This window comes from Periplaneta americana, chromosome 4 (assembly GCF_040183065.1).
Source record: "Periplaneta americana isolate PAMFEO1 chromosome 4, P.americana_PAMFEO1_priV1, whole genome shotgun sequence".
Taxonomy (NCBI): domain Eukaryota; kingdom Metazoa; phylum Arthropoda; class Insecta; order Blattodea; family Blattidae; genus Periplaneta; species Periplaneta americana.
In genome coordinates, this window is record NC_091120.1 from 29,628,208 (window position 1) to 29,642,099 (window position 13,892).

At 35.9% G+C, this 13,892-nt stretch overlaps 1 protein-coding gene across 1 annotated transcript in view; it reads right to left on the reverse strand.

Moving 5' to 3' along the window:
- LOC138697646 (uncharacterized) overlaps positions 1–9,652 on the reverse strand; it is a 75,984-nt gene extending 66,332 nt beyond the window's left edge. The window contains exon 1 of the mRNA XM_069823077.1: positions 9,524–9,652. The gene's annotated coding sequence lies outside the window, so the exon portion shown is untranslated. The remainder of the gene's footprint in view (positions 1–9,523) is intronic.
- Positions 9,653–13,892: the final 4,240 nt, after the last annotated feature.

Here is a 13,892-nt window from a genome sequence, read left to right on the forward strand (position 1 = left end):
GATATCCCTCTTCTCTTCACATCAGCCAGAACCTCAATCAGAGGTATACAAGGAGGTACGTGTTGATATATCAACGTTGGACAGCAAGTATTTGTTTTACTCAACATATGGTGGGTTGCAAGAACGCATTTATTCCTTCGTTAGGCGCTAACGGACCAATAAGTTCGAAAGATGCGTTGCAAGAAACATCTTTAGTGTTATTGGTCCGTTAAAGGATTCACTAACTTAGAGATCTGATTTCCCTCCTATAATAATATTCATTCCTCCGTTAGACGACCATCCATCTTACATACATTTTGTGTATTTCGGGTATAGGTATCCTACAAGCAAAACTCAGTTCGGACTCCTCGCGGCGCGCATGCTATACCCCTCTTACTCCCCTGCAGTAGGCTTGAGAGCATGCTGGAAACGGGAGCATACGTCATCTGCGCGAGACAGTCACGCCCGCTGGTTTCTGCGCACCCAGTTTTCCTTGTTGGATGCCTATTTATTTTAATTCATCATAATATTATTAATTACTACCTGTATGAGATTCAGGCATGCAATATTTTGTATAATAGACCTATATACATGATATTAAAATAATATTGCATATCATGGCTAAGAAGAGTTACTTCGTATCTGTACATTTGCAGGTAAATAAAAAAGCTGTTTAGAAATTAGTTTCTCAAAATAGACAATCTTATTCGTCTGCTTTGCAAGATCTTCTATTCGAGAACAAAATATTAGTACACTGTCCAATTTTATGAACATGATAATAATAATAATAATAATAATAATAATAATAATAATAATAATAATAATAATAATAATAATAATAATAATGTAGTTAACCTAAATAGTAGTAATGTAGTTGAACTAAATTACCAATTTTTTAGATACGAGATATCTCTCCTTAGCCATCGATATACGGTAATTTGATTACTTATTTATCTATTTATTTACTTATCCATTCATTAATTCTTCGAATAGCGAAGTTATTACTTATTACGGACTCTGACGACGAGGTTATGTGCTCTGTAGTCTGTCTTTTTATTTTCTATGAAATTAATGCACTCATGCGCTATTTCTAATAACAAATAGGCATATTTATCTTTCTCACCAAAACTTCTGTTCCTGATTTCTTTCTGGTCCGTATTAGTCTATTTATTGCAAATTTTGACAACAATAAAAGAAATGTCTCACATCAGTCTAGCAGACGATGTTCACATTTTATTCATTCACGTACTATTGCGTCACTTGTGAAATCCAAAGATGCTTTGTTAACTATCAAATAACTAGTGGCCCGTTAAATTCCTCTTCTGCAATCCGACAATCCACTAACTTTAAAGGTCCACTAACTAATGGAGGAATACATTATTTATAGGTCTGTTTTCTTGCAACCCGCAATCACCTCAAGGAAAAATAAGGGTGTAAGTGATGACTGAAAACGAGTGTTCGGCTTTGTGTGAAGAGACCAGGCCGCCAGTACACGTCTGTTCTGACGTGATATTGATTAAAGAAGGCCCGCTGTCAATATTAATGTCAACACAGGGTCTTTGTTATTCTCTACAGTATTCTTATTGTTCTCTCAATAGGCTCTCCAACACCTCTTTGAGATAATTTCGTGCTTCTACAGTGCCAGATACTGGCTAATCCAGAATAGACATCGCCAACCCATGTTTTTGCGTGCCGTACACTGAAGTGACGAGCGCAGTGTTAGGTACAGTGCAGAGTATTACCACCAATGAGGGAACTGAGACGGTATGCGACGGTATGGAATACCACCATTGGTTTCTATGGCCAGAAAACATACCGTTAGTGAAAAATGACATACTGTCATTGAAAAAATGTGATAGTAAAAATTTGTTTATACATTTCTCCACAGCAAAGAGTACTATCTGTTTGCTTCGTAAATCTAAACCACAACCTTCTGGAACTGAATTCAACGTGTATTTAGACACGTTTATTTGATAAGCTCACTCCTGGAATGCTTACAACGGTAGTATTTCAAGTATAGAAGGCTGTGGTCTGTAGCTTGTGGTGGCCATTGTTGCCAATTTAGTGACTATAATTTTTTGTTGCACTTTTTACTAATAATTAAATAAGGCACTTTGAAGATTTAACGTTATTTTAAATGAGAAGTCTCAATGGACATTGTAAAATGATCTAGTAAATAACTGAAGGAACTTGAAATTATTTTATTAAGAAATGTAATGTGTTGCGTAAGCGTCAAAGATTCGCCTTAGTGACTTCGCGAAACAATTTATTGTATGCATAATTTACGTCTATGTTGTAAGGGAAGATGTAATGCCTTTTCTAAATCGAGGTATGCCAGAGGAAAATATTGGAATAGCATACTACCTCTGCTTTTTTCCCACTTCCCTCACTGATTACCACAGTCTAGTTACAGAGATGGGCATCGTGCCTCACTTGAGAAATAATGCCTCACTGACCTTCACAGAGCTTATCGCTCTGCGTGACATCATCTCCACAGTCCCCGTTCCTCCCTCACGCAGCTCCTAGGCGTGGGCAGGTTCTATATCAGTTTCATAAGCAATATCAGTGGTGGCATAATGGCATTATCAAAGCAGTGTGTACGCGTTAGAAAACGATTATTTCATGAGAAATGGGAGGAAGAGTTTTTTTGCTGTTTAGAAGGGGAGAACATACGATATATGTTATGCTCGAAAATCCTATTAGGCATTAATAAATTTAATATAGGCTACAACGACATTACTCCTTATGTCATAAAGAACATGATGACTTAGAAGATAAGACAAATTAAATGTTATTTTTCGTACTATTCCGAAGAAAATTTATGATCTTAACATTTGCATAGTATTACTAAATACGACATTATACCTTAAACGCGCTGCATTAAAAGGTACGAGGAATTAAATGTTGTTTGTACGTATTATTTCCAAAAGAAATTTATAAAATAAATATCAAATGTGCGTAGAAAACGAAATATGATTTTCTGAAATTATTTTAGATCGAGAACGTGCAAATCTATTAACTAATCTTGATAAATGCCAGAATATTCAAGAAAATAAACGTAGACAACGTAATGGAATATTATTAGCTAGTTATGCAATTTCTCGCCTGTGATTTAAATGAATTCAATGATGGAGAAATAGTAAAGAGGTTTATGATTAAAGTTGCCGAATTAATTTGCCAAATGGAATAAAAGTTTTCGAGTCTCTCACGTTAACCAAGCGCTTTCCTAATAATTCGCCACTGACCGCCTTAGCGATTACGATTAGGTGACGCAGGTCACAGCAGTTTATATTTCCCATCCTACTCTGCAGTCTCCTCTCCTAGTAAACAAACTATTTCAAATCGAGTGCCTCACTTAACCGAAAATTGTGCCCATGTATGGTCTAGTATATACAGTCACGAAGCTCAATACGTAGGAAATATGTATCCAGTTGCTAACCACTAGGATCGCTACTATCTCCTCATCACAGACAATACGAAATAGTACCTGCACAGTCTATTGTTCCTAGTACCCTCATCAACTCAAGCTTCGTGACTGTATATGCTCGTACTACGGACAAGGGTAAAAGCAACGAGCACAACGAGCAGAATGTATTCTGTGCTCGTTGGGTAAAAGCAAGTTTAAACGAGCTGTAAAGTCTAAACAATTACAGATCCGCTAAAGAATACTATAGTTACAGCTAAGATTAAGAATGAAATCATTGGCAAGGTTTAAATTTATTCCTGGAAGGACAATATTTATTACAGAGAAATCTGAAATGCACAACATGCATACTGTGGGTAAGAGAGTCACGTCCCATGTGAAATCATCACTCAAGAGAGAGAAGAAAATTGGCCTACCGTATTTACTCGAATATTTCACGCACTTTTTTTCCGCAATTGCGATCTATAAATTAAGGGTGCGTGAATTAAGCGAGGAATTTCACAAGCTGGTATTTTTAAGGGTAAAAATGACAAAACTACGCAGTTCCCTTACATATCCTAGTAACTTGTCTTCAAGATCAGGGAATTTTCCACTTTTTGGCCCACGAAATGCTTTCCTTGATGCATTTGTTTCTTGAAGAGCTTGTTTTTGTTTCCTCCAGTAGCGAATATTAAATTCTGGAACTGTGAATTCACGTCCAGCTGCTCTGTTGCTATGTGTTTCTGCACATGCGATAACTTTTAATTTGAAGGACGCAGTATGACTCGAATATCGGGATTTACCATTCATTGTTAAGACTTTTAATATACGACTTTTGACAGGTTTTCCTTTTCGAGTCTCAAACTCAACTGATGCGATCCAACACAAAGCTTTCAACCCACCCCCATTCAAATGGTAGGGGGAGGTCAATACCCTATACCAGTATTTTTAAAGGACTTTCATAGACGAGAAGGGTGCACCTGTAACAGGTAGCTGTCCGGTCCCAAATACCGCTATGCACTCTCTCGTTACGGCATTTAAGATACCGTACATTCAGGGCTCCTCAACATAACACACCTCATTACTTCAAGTTTCAGTATGTACTTGTTACAGTATTTCACGAATATTAAATGCGTGAAATATACGAGGAAATTAATTTATTAAATTATATAGTAAATAATTTGGGTGCGTGAAATATGCGATGGCGTGAATTACGCGAGTAAATAAGGTACTGTAAACAAAGAGTGTGTGGGAACAGTGGAAAAATGTTCAAATAAAACGTTAAATCGGTTATATTGATCACCACCAACTCGATTGTAACAATATTGCAATCCAGACGGCGGTGATATTGATATTTCAGGTATTACCACAGTATAGTATATAGTCACGAAACTCAATACGTAATAAATATGCATCCATAGATAGTTGCTAACCACTAGGATCGCTAATATCGCCTCATTACAGACAATGCGAAATAGTACCGGCACAGTCTATTGTTCCTAGCACCCTCACAACTCAAGCTTCGTGACTGTATATATTAGACTGTGGTATTACTGCGTTTTATTTTTAATTTCTTCGTCGGTCAGAATACTCATTAAATCGTTCTGAAACTCCTTTTCCAGTGGCATTTTAAAATGTTCAGTACCGAATTTCATGCTCTTGACGTTATAAGGTTTTCGACAAATACAATAACTTCAAGGTTTTAGAGTGGAATTTTGTCCTTATTTTAATCTACAGCCAGTGATACTGGAGCTAAAATAAGCAGTTTAATTGAATATAACTTTTAATTCGATGATGTTTGGGTAAATCAAGTCATAAAAATGAGTTTCGAGATAAATGAAAATTAAACTTCAGAGTCTTATTGAAAATAATGTTCTACACAAATAAAACACATCAAATGATAGTATTTTGTTATTTTTTGCACACCCACTTGTAGAATTTAACTTGTCTAATTGCCTGGGGAACAAAACTCAATTTCACAAATGAATGACTTAATCCCCTTTCCCCGAACTCCATCGAATTTTGAAGCTAATGCTGAAAAATAAAACAAATGGCTGTCTTTTCATGGCCTATACGAGACAACGAAACAGAATTGTTAATTTTCTGTATCAGATAATCATGTCTCATACGGATAATATTATTTCGTAGTCCAATATTCTCATTCGTCCTGTTGTTAATTCAGTTTGGGAAACTGTTATAAGTCATTTACAAACCTATTTATAAGCATTGCACTTTTAATATTTTTCCTTTACGTTATATAACGTCTGCAATTCTTGGAAGGCAAGCCTTTATTTACCACTTTCTATCGCACCGGTCACCTACAACTTCCGACAGAGGATTCGTAAATACGCGTGGGTTGTCAGAATGTGGACTGGACTATGTGTATAATTACCTTTAATCACACCTCAGATTCTATAGCGATCGACCTCAATAGTAAAAGTTTGAAACAGTATCAAATTTATTCCGGACTTGCTTATATTAAAGTCTCGTCACTCTTATTTCCGGCAGCCAATCACGTTGCAGATCGGCTACATTTAAACGTGTGCGTCTTCTCATTCGCTGCTGATGACGTTATGCACTTCTTAAGGCTCGATAAATACTTAAAATAATCGCCCGTCATTTTTGTTCTTTCGTTGGCGTTCGCAGAAAGCATACGAAGACGTTATTTGCGCTCAATTATTTGCTCAATTACAGTGCGTTTGATTTATTATCATAGGAGCTACGACATGATAATGTTTAACGGTGTGGCAAATAGATTCCTCGTCTGGTAGCTCGGCAACGAAAGAACAAAAATGGCGAACGATACTATCTACCTAGACTTTAAAGAGCCTTCACTTCCTAAGACGTAAGCAAAGAGGAGGTGTCACGCCGGAAATAACAGCGACATGACTATAGGATATTCGATAAGTAATGGTAAGAATGCTGTAAATCAGTGCTCCTAGCAGTGATCATTGAAATCTTGTAGGTACTATGAAATAGAGCAGCGATTGTTTCATAAATTTGCAATATTGAAAGTCCCGAAGTAGCCATATTTTGTAAATATAGTAGCTGTTTCTGATTTGTAGTAAACAATACAGCCCCATAATTACGAGGGCCTGCGAGAAAGTAAGTTTCCGTGGGGCCGTTTACAGAAAGAAAACAATTTCATGGAAAGATTTATTAGAATAGACACAGCAAATTTTGAGCTATATTTCAACATATCCCCCACCAGTACTGGGACATCTGTCATAACGCGGGGTTAACAGATAGGTGCAGACGGCTGTCACACACTGGTTCTGATCCTAGACGGCAGACTTCTACAACACAGGGATACAAAAGTTGATCCCATGGTATTACAATGTCTCAATTTCGGTGGAGAATAGACCTATGTTCAAAAATAGTTCAACCAGATCTGTATATTTATTCTAATAAATCTTTCCATGAAACTGTGTTTTCTTTCTGTAAACGGCTCCAGGTAAACTTGCTTTCTGGTGTGCCCTAGTAATTGCGTTTGAGTGGCCAAAACTTGTATACGCACTTCTTTAGGGTATTAATATGGTGGAGGAGAAAAGAATTAAATTTTTATCTGCCCCCATGAAAATGTTTGCTTGTTAGCAGTAAAGCTTTAAATCGAGTGCACTTATTAATTCACCATTAAACATATTTTAAAACACTATTACTCCTGAACTTCGTGTTCTCTTTCAATGATAAATACTATCAGTATATGTTAAACTATATTAAGTACTTCTCACTTACGTTAACATAGGCTGGATGCAAATGACAAACACTGACCATGACTTCATAAACGAAGTTGTCACAATACACTTTCACCTTCCAATTTTAATTATACTGGGAATATTTCTGTACACCCTGTATCCAAATAAAGTTGTAAATTTCTGCTATCACATCACATTAAATTGTCTTCACACTTCAAGGATTTCGAAACATTCAATTCTGAAAATAATGTTTCGAACAAAGTTCTATCTTTCTCAGACTAAATTACACTTACTGTAGAAACACTCCTTTTATAATGATGAATATTATCAGTATGTGTAAACTGCATTAATGTACTAACGTTGATTGGGTGTAAATGAATGACACTGATCCTGATTAATAAATTAAATCAGCACAACACATTTCCCGCTCCCATTCCTAGTTTAGCTTTATTTATATACTTGTTTATCCTATCTACAAACTAGCCTTATATTTCTGTAATCGCATGATATGAATTATAAAATATTCATTACTGAATGTAATGTTCCCAACTACAACCTGAACTGGTTATATTGCAGATACATATCTTTCTTAATGACATAAATCACTATCAGTATGTTAAGTATGTATAAACTATAGTCTATTAAATTATTCTCACTCACGTAAGGTGGGCTGGGTGTAAATGAAAGACAATGAACCAAATCATTACAACACATTTCTCGCTCCCATTTCTAGGATGCGAATTAACGTGGTGGGGGGATGGGGGATTTCCTTCCCCCCTGTTGGAAAGTTATCCCCCCTCATAAATTCATATTAACATCCCTGCCAGGGATAACTTCTATCCCGCCTCACAAAATATAATTGTTTCAATACGAGTATATGTACTTTATGAAGTAAAAAGTAAGCAAAGAAAATAATATTGATGTATTATCACACCGGCAAGCTGACAACAATCAATAACTTAGGAATTACATATCTTATCTTAAGCCTGTTTACGGATATTATTATTATTATTATTATTATTATTATTATTATTATTATTATGATCAAGATGCAAGACAAGCAACTCAGTGCGACCAAGCGTGGTATTCTCTATATAGGATTCTAACCCCTCCTAATCAGAAATCTTAATTCGCACCCTGCGTATAGCACATATTTGGATATATTCTGTCTCCAAACTAGACCTGTAAATTTCTCTAATAGCATCACATTTATATTTTCTTCACACTTCTGTATCGAACGAATTTTAAAACATTCATTTCTGAATGTAATGTTTTTAATCAAGTTGTCTTTCTTAACCTAAATTGGACTTGCTATAGAAACATCCACTTATTAATAACAAAAAATATTATCAATGTGCAGGTTTATAAACTACAGGAAATTATTTTCACTCACGTAACATAGACCGGGTGTAAATGAATGACACAATCAACCAGATTTAATAAATGAAATCAACACAACACACTCCCTATTCCCATTGTTACAAGGTTGGCATTATACTTCTGTATACCGTGTCCCCCAGCTTAGCCTTGTAAATTTCTGTAAATGCAGTTACATTAAGTTGCATTCACACTTCTGTATCGATCGAATTTTAAACATTAATTTCTGAATGTAATTTTTAAAATCAAGTTGTCTTTCTTAACCTAAATTGGACTTGCTATAGAAATATCCACTTATTAATGACAAAATATCAATTTGCAGGTCTATAAACTACAGGGAATTATTTTCACTCGCGTAACGCAGACCGGGTATAAATGAATGACACAATGAACCAGATTTAATAAATAAAATCAACACAACACACTCCCTACTACCATTGTTACAAGGTTGGCATTATACTTCTGTATACCGTATCCCCCAGCTTAGCCTTGTAAATTTATGTAATTGCAGTTACATTAAGTTGCATTCACACTTTTGTAACGATCGAATTTTAAAACATCAATTTCTTAATCAAATGTTCCTAATCACGTATTCTGTTTCTTAACCTAAACTGGATATTAATAAGCCTTTTGTAGGAACTTCTCTTTCTTATTATTATCAGTATGCATAAATTCACGTAACGGTAGGCTTGATGAAAATTGACACGAACCTGACTTCATTAATTGACGTTGTACAACGGCTTTCGCTGGTTATATTTAAAATTTCTCACAAGGAAATGCGCTGTAAACAGTCCCTCTCACCTTGCTTACACACGTTGAACTCGTAGTTTTGTAAGCTAAGTTCTAACCAAAATTGTAAATACTGACAGGTTAACATTATACTCTCTTTACAAAACAAACCAAAGTTCAAGGAATACAAAGACGTTCTGTTTCTGAATTCCGTGTATGCAACTCAAGTTGTACACGTTTTCAATTCACGTAACATTAAGTGTTAACTGACACTTGTAACGATATATTCGCAACATAAACACTGCGTCAACATGTGCGTATCCAGGAGCAATGAACTTACATCAACGTGTGGATTGTGGAAGTCTGACGCAGGTACCTCTGGTGAGCCGGCGAGTACAGTGGCGATCGTCTTCCGACTGCGTTGCGGGCGGGCATTGTCGCCCTTGAATCCCACAGTGAGATATTCCTGTCGCTCTTCTGCTTGGCTATCGACCTGGAAGCCGAGCATGCGCAATCCCCTCTCCTGCCATGCCAATAATGCGATGTTACGCAACTGCAAGTGAGCAGCGGAGCGTTTACTTTGTTAATTCGCGAGTTATTGCGAATATTAACGAATTTACGATTTGCAACCAGTTTACCACGTTTAATTCTTTTCGTTACGCCAATTACAGAAATAATATCTATCTATCTATCTATCTATCTATCTATCTATCTATCTATCTATCTATCTATCTATCTATCTATCTATCTATCTATCTATCTATCTATCTATCTATCTAAGGCCCTGGGAGTCCGCAGAAACATTGTATTTAGTATTTATTTATTTATTTATTTATTTATTTAGTTATTTATTTATTTATTTAATTCTCTGCCCCTCTACCAGGGGATTACAATAAAATTACAATTAATATTAAATTTACAATTACAATTACAATAGAAATTAAAGTACGACAAGATTACCTGATTAATGAAAGCCAGACATTTTATCATAGAAGTTAAGAACAAAGAATATTTTTGTATTTACTGAATTACAAATTAAACCTACAATAACAAAATTCTATAGTGATGAAATTACCGGATATTGAAATATTTTGTGATAGATTAAGAGAACTATTTACAAGAAACCATGTCTGAACGAGTCTCAATTTCTGACCAAGTGCCTAGTAAGTTTGCGTTTGAATTCAGTTTTATTTCGACAGTCCCTGATGCTAGCAGGTAGCGAATTCCAGAGTCTTGGCAGGGCTATTGTGAAAGAGGATGAGTATGAGGAGGTGCGATGAGATGGTATTGTTAGTATTGTTTCATGTCGAGAGCGTGTGTTCAGATTGTGGTGGGAAGAAAGGTAAGTGAAGCGAGACGACAGGTACGATGGAATAGAAGAATTCAAGATTTCGAAGAGAAGGAGAAGTGAATGTAAATTTATTTTCTTATCTAGTTTAAGCCAACCTATTGTTTCCAGGGATGGGGTAATATGATCATATTTACGAACATTGCTTACAAAACGTACGCACAAATTATGAGCACGTTGAAGTTTCGTGTGTTTTGTGTGTTTTCAAATGACATTTTAATTAAACTTAACTTTAAAATGTTCTTTGATGTTTCTCAACTTGTTGGAATAATTTTTTTGCGTGTGTTAAACTTTTCAGGCACAGTTTAATGAGAATGAGATCACTTGAGGGACTTTTCATGGCTTAAGTCTTGCCTATTTATCTGACACTTCTAGTATGTTTTTTAATTCTTTAAAAAGTTTCCAGGGTCTAACTTTAACAGAGTTCGCATTTCAGGATAGCTAAGATTGGAGTAACAATAAATAAATTAAACTTGTGGTATTTATGAGTTCTCAATCGAGAATTCGATTAATTTCCCACTCTAAGTGCCTTTCTGGCAATAAATGATGCACTTTTGTCCGATATCGTTCGACATATAAAGAACCTACTCATTCACTAATTTTAATATTAAGGAACTATGTTTCTTCCTCCAATTGAAAAAAGAAAACAATTGGATGAAAACCCCGTCTTTGTGACAAAAATAGTTATTCCTTCAAAGAAGAAGAGTTTTTAAGAGTTATCTTCTGATTCCAACTTGAAATCCTGTCTCCTACAATGATCCTACTGCAGTCTTGGTTGTAGACACGACCATGTATTTCGATGGTTTCCGAATCGCAACACAACACTTAAATGTAATTCGTACGAACATTCTTGTGTCCAGTGTACATTTTCGAGGCGTTTCTTACAATGTACACATTTTGAGGAGTCTACACTGTCTACAGATTCATTAGGAGGTGCCCAGGTACCCTCAGCACCTCCCGTAGCTCCGCCTATGTCAGGCATGTCAATTGATGCCCATAGGAGCAAGCGCGCGCTTTAGAGCTCAGGAGAGCCTAAGCGCTTTACAGCGGAAAGGAAAGAGACAGACGAAAGAGGTGGTATATGCCGCTTGGTCGAGCCATATTCAGGGATGGCCAGCACTGATTCAATAGATAAAGGGAAGAGAACTTATTAAAACTGTATCCATGTTAATTTTTAGATTTGCCTGAGAAGTATAAGTGCAGTATAAGAATGTAAGTTTTAATTTTAATGCTCACTTTTCATAAGTTTGATTTTTTTATTCAACAGAAATATTTTCTCAATTTTTCGTATAGAAAAGTGAAATTTTCAGGTATATGCATACTTATTTAGTAGCCTTACAGAATATTTTTGTAAATCTAATATACCGTATATACGTTGAAGATAATGTATTGAAAATTTTGAAAATATTCGCATGGAAATTGTTTATAAGGAAATGAATTAAAAAAGCAACTACTGTTACATCATAAGCAAAAGATACGTGCCCATGCGTTGTAAAAATGTCAGTTCTATAGCTTCAGCAGATTTCGAGAAAATAATTTAATATTCTGATGATAGGAAGTTGCTCACAAATATCACATTAAAAGCATAATGCGATAAGAGTTTTGTTATGTAATATTAGTTACACTTAAAACAGATACAGCACTTAGGTAACTTTGCTTTGTACTGTAATATTGTTTTGATTAGTTTATTGATTGCTTTTGTAGGACTGAAAATACCATCAATATCAATTCCAACTTATCATGCCATACTAAATCTCTCTTCGGAATATCACTTTCTTTAGAAATGAAGTGTTTCATTCATTTAATACAGTATAATTATACTACTATGGAATTTAAGTGAATGTTCCTTCTTAACTCTCTATTATGTTATTACTTACTTACTTACTGGCTTTTAAGGAACCCGGAGGTTCATTGCCGCCCTCACATAAGCCCGCCATTGGTCCCTATCCTTAGCAAGATTAATCCAGTCTCTACCATCATATCCCACCTCACTCAAATACATTTTAATATTATCTTCCCATCTACGTCTCGGCCTCCCCAAAGGTCTTTTTCCCTCCGGCCTCCCAACTAACACTCTATATGCATTTCTGGATTCGCCCATACGTGCTACATGTCCTGCCCATCTCAAACGTCTGGATTTTATGTTCCTAATTATGTCAGGTGAAGTATACAATGCGTGCAGCTCTGCGTTGTGTAACTTTCTCTATTCTCCTGTAACTTCATCCCTCTTAGCCCCAAATAGTTTTTCTAAGAACCTTATTCTCAAACACCCTTAATCTCTGTTCCTCTCTCAAAGTGAGAGTCCAAGTTTCACAACCATACAGAACAACCGGTAATATAACTGTTTTATAAATTCTAACTTTCATGGCCGGTTTGTCCAAGTATTGTTAGAACACTTAACGACTGTTAAACCTTCAACAGTTTGTTAAATACGGTTTTTCCATTTGTTCAACACCAGTTTGGCTTAACAGATTCTTAACCGTTTGTTAACTTTAAATGTAGGATTTCAGGCCGTTACCTCATTTAACAAACAGTTAAACATGGCGGATAACACCACAGCTGTTCAGACAAAAGTTGTGAAGGTAACATGTTATGTTTCTCTTTGAGGAATGTTCCAAGCTTCAGTAAATGAGTCCAAATGAAACATTAACTAATACTGAACATTGAAATATTTACACGATTACGTTTGTATGTGAGCTGTCCGTAGACTTCAGGCCTAGCAGCTATATGTGCCTCGTCGCGCTGATTACGTCATCGTACCCAGATGGAGCAGTCAGTAGCGTGTTGGCGTGGTATCCCAGAGGCCCGTGTTCGGTTCTCGGCTATAACTTTTTTTTTTTTTAACGTAACTAATTTTTATACATGTTACCTTTCTTCATTTTTATAATTTTGTGTAGTGGAATTATTATTTCGCAAATCTGGCTCCACTAGGAGAATTTAAAAAACTCTTGGGAGATCAATTTTCTTCCCGAAATAAAACAAAGATAAACAAACAAATTAAAGAAAAATAAAAGAAATACACATGTGGATCTAATATTTCATCCACATGCCACCGGCGTCTATCACTGCCTGGCATTTTCGGGGCATTGAGTCCACCAGATCGCGGAAATAGTTCTGGTCCTTAGCGAAATCTTCCCAGGTAACCAGAACTTGATCCCAGAACTGATCTGGATTTTGAGGTGGGATGTCTCGATATTTGTCAATCCTCTTTTTCATGCTTTTCCGTGAACCGTCTTTGAACGTTTATGGCGGTGTGCGCGGGGTGATTATCCTGCTGGAAAATTAAATTTCCATCGGAAAGAAAACGATTATAAATTCCAAGAATCCAGCTCTTTCGCTTCTGTTTTAAAGCCAGTGCAAA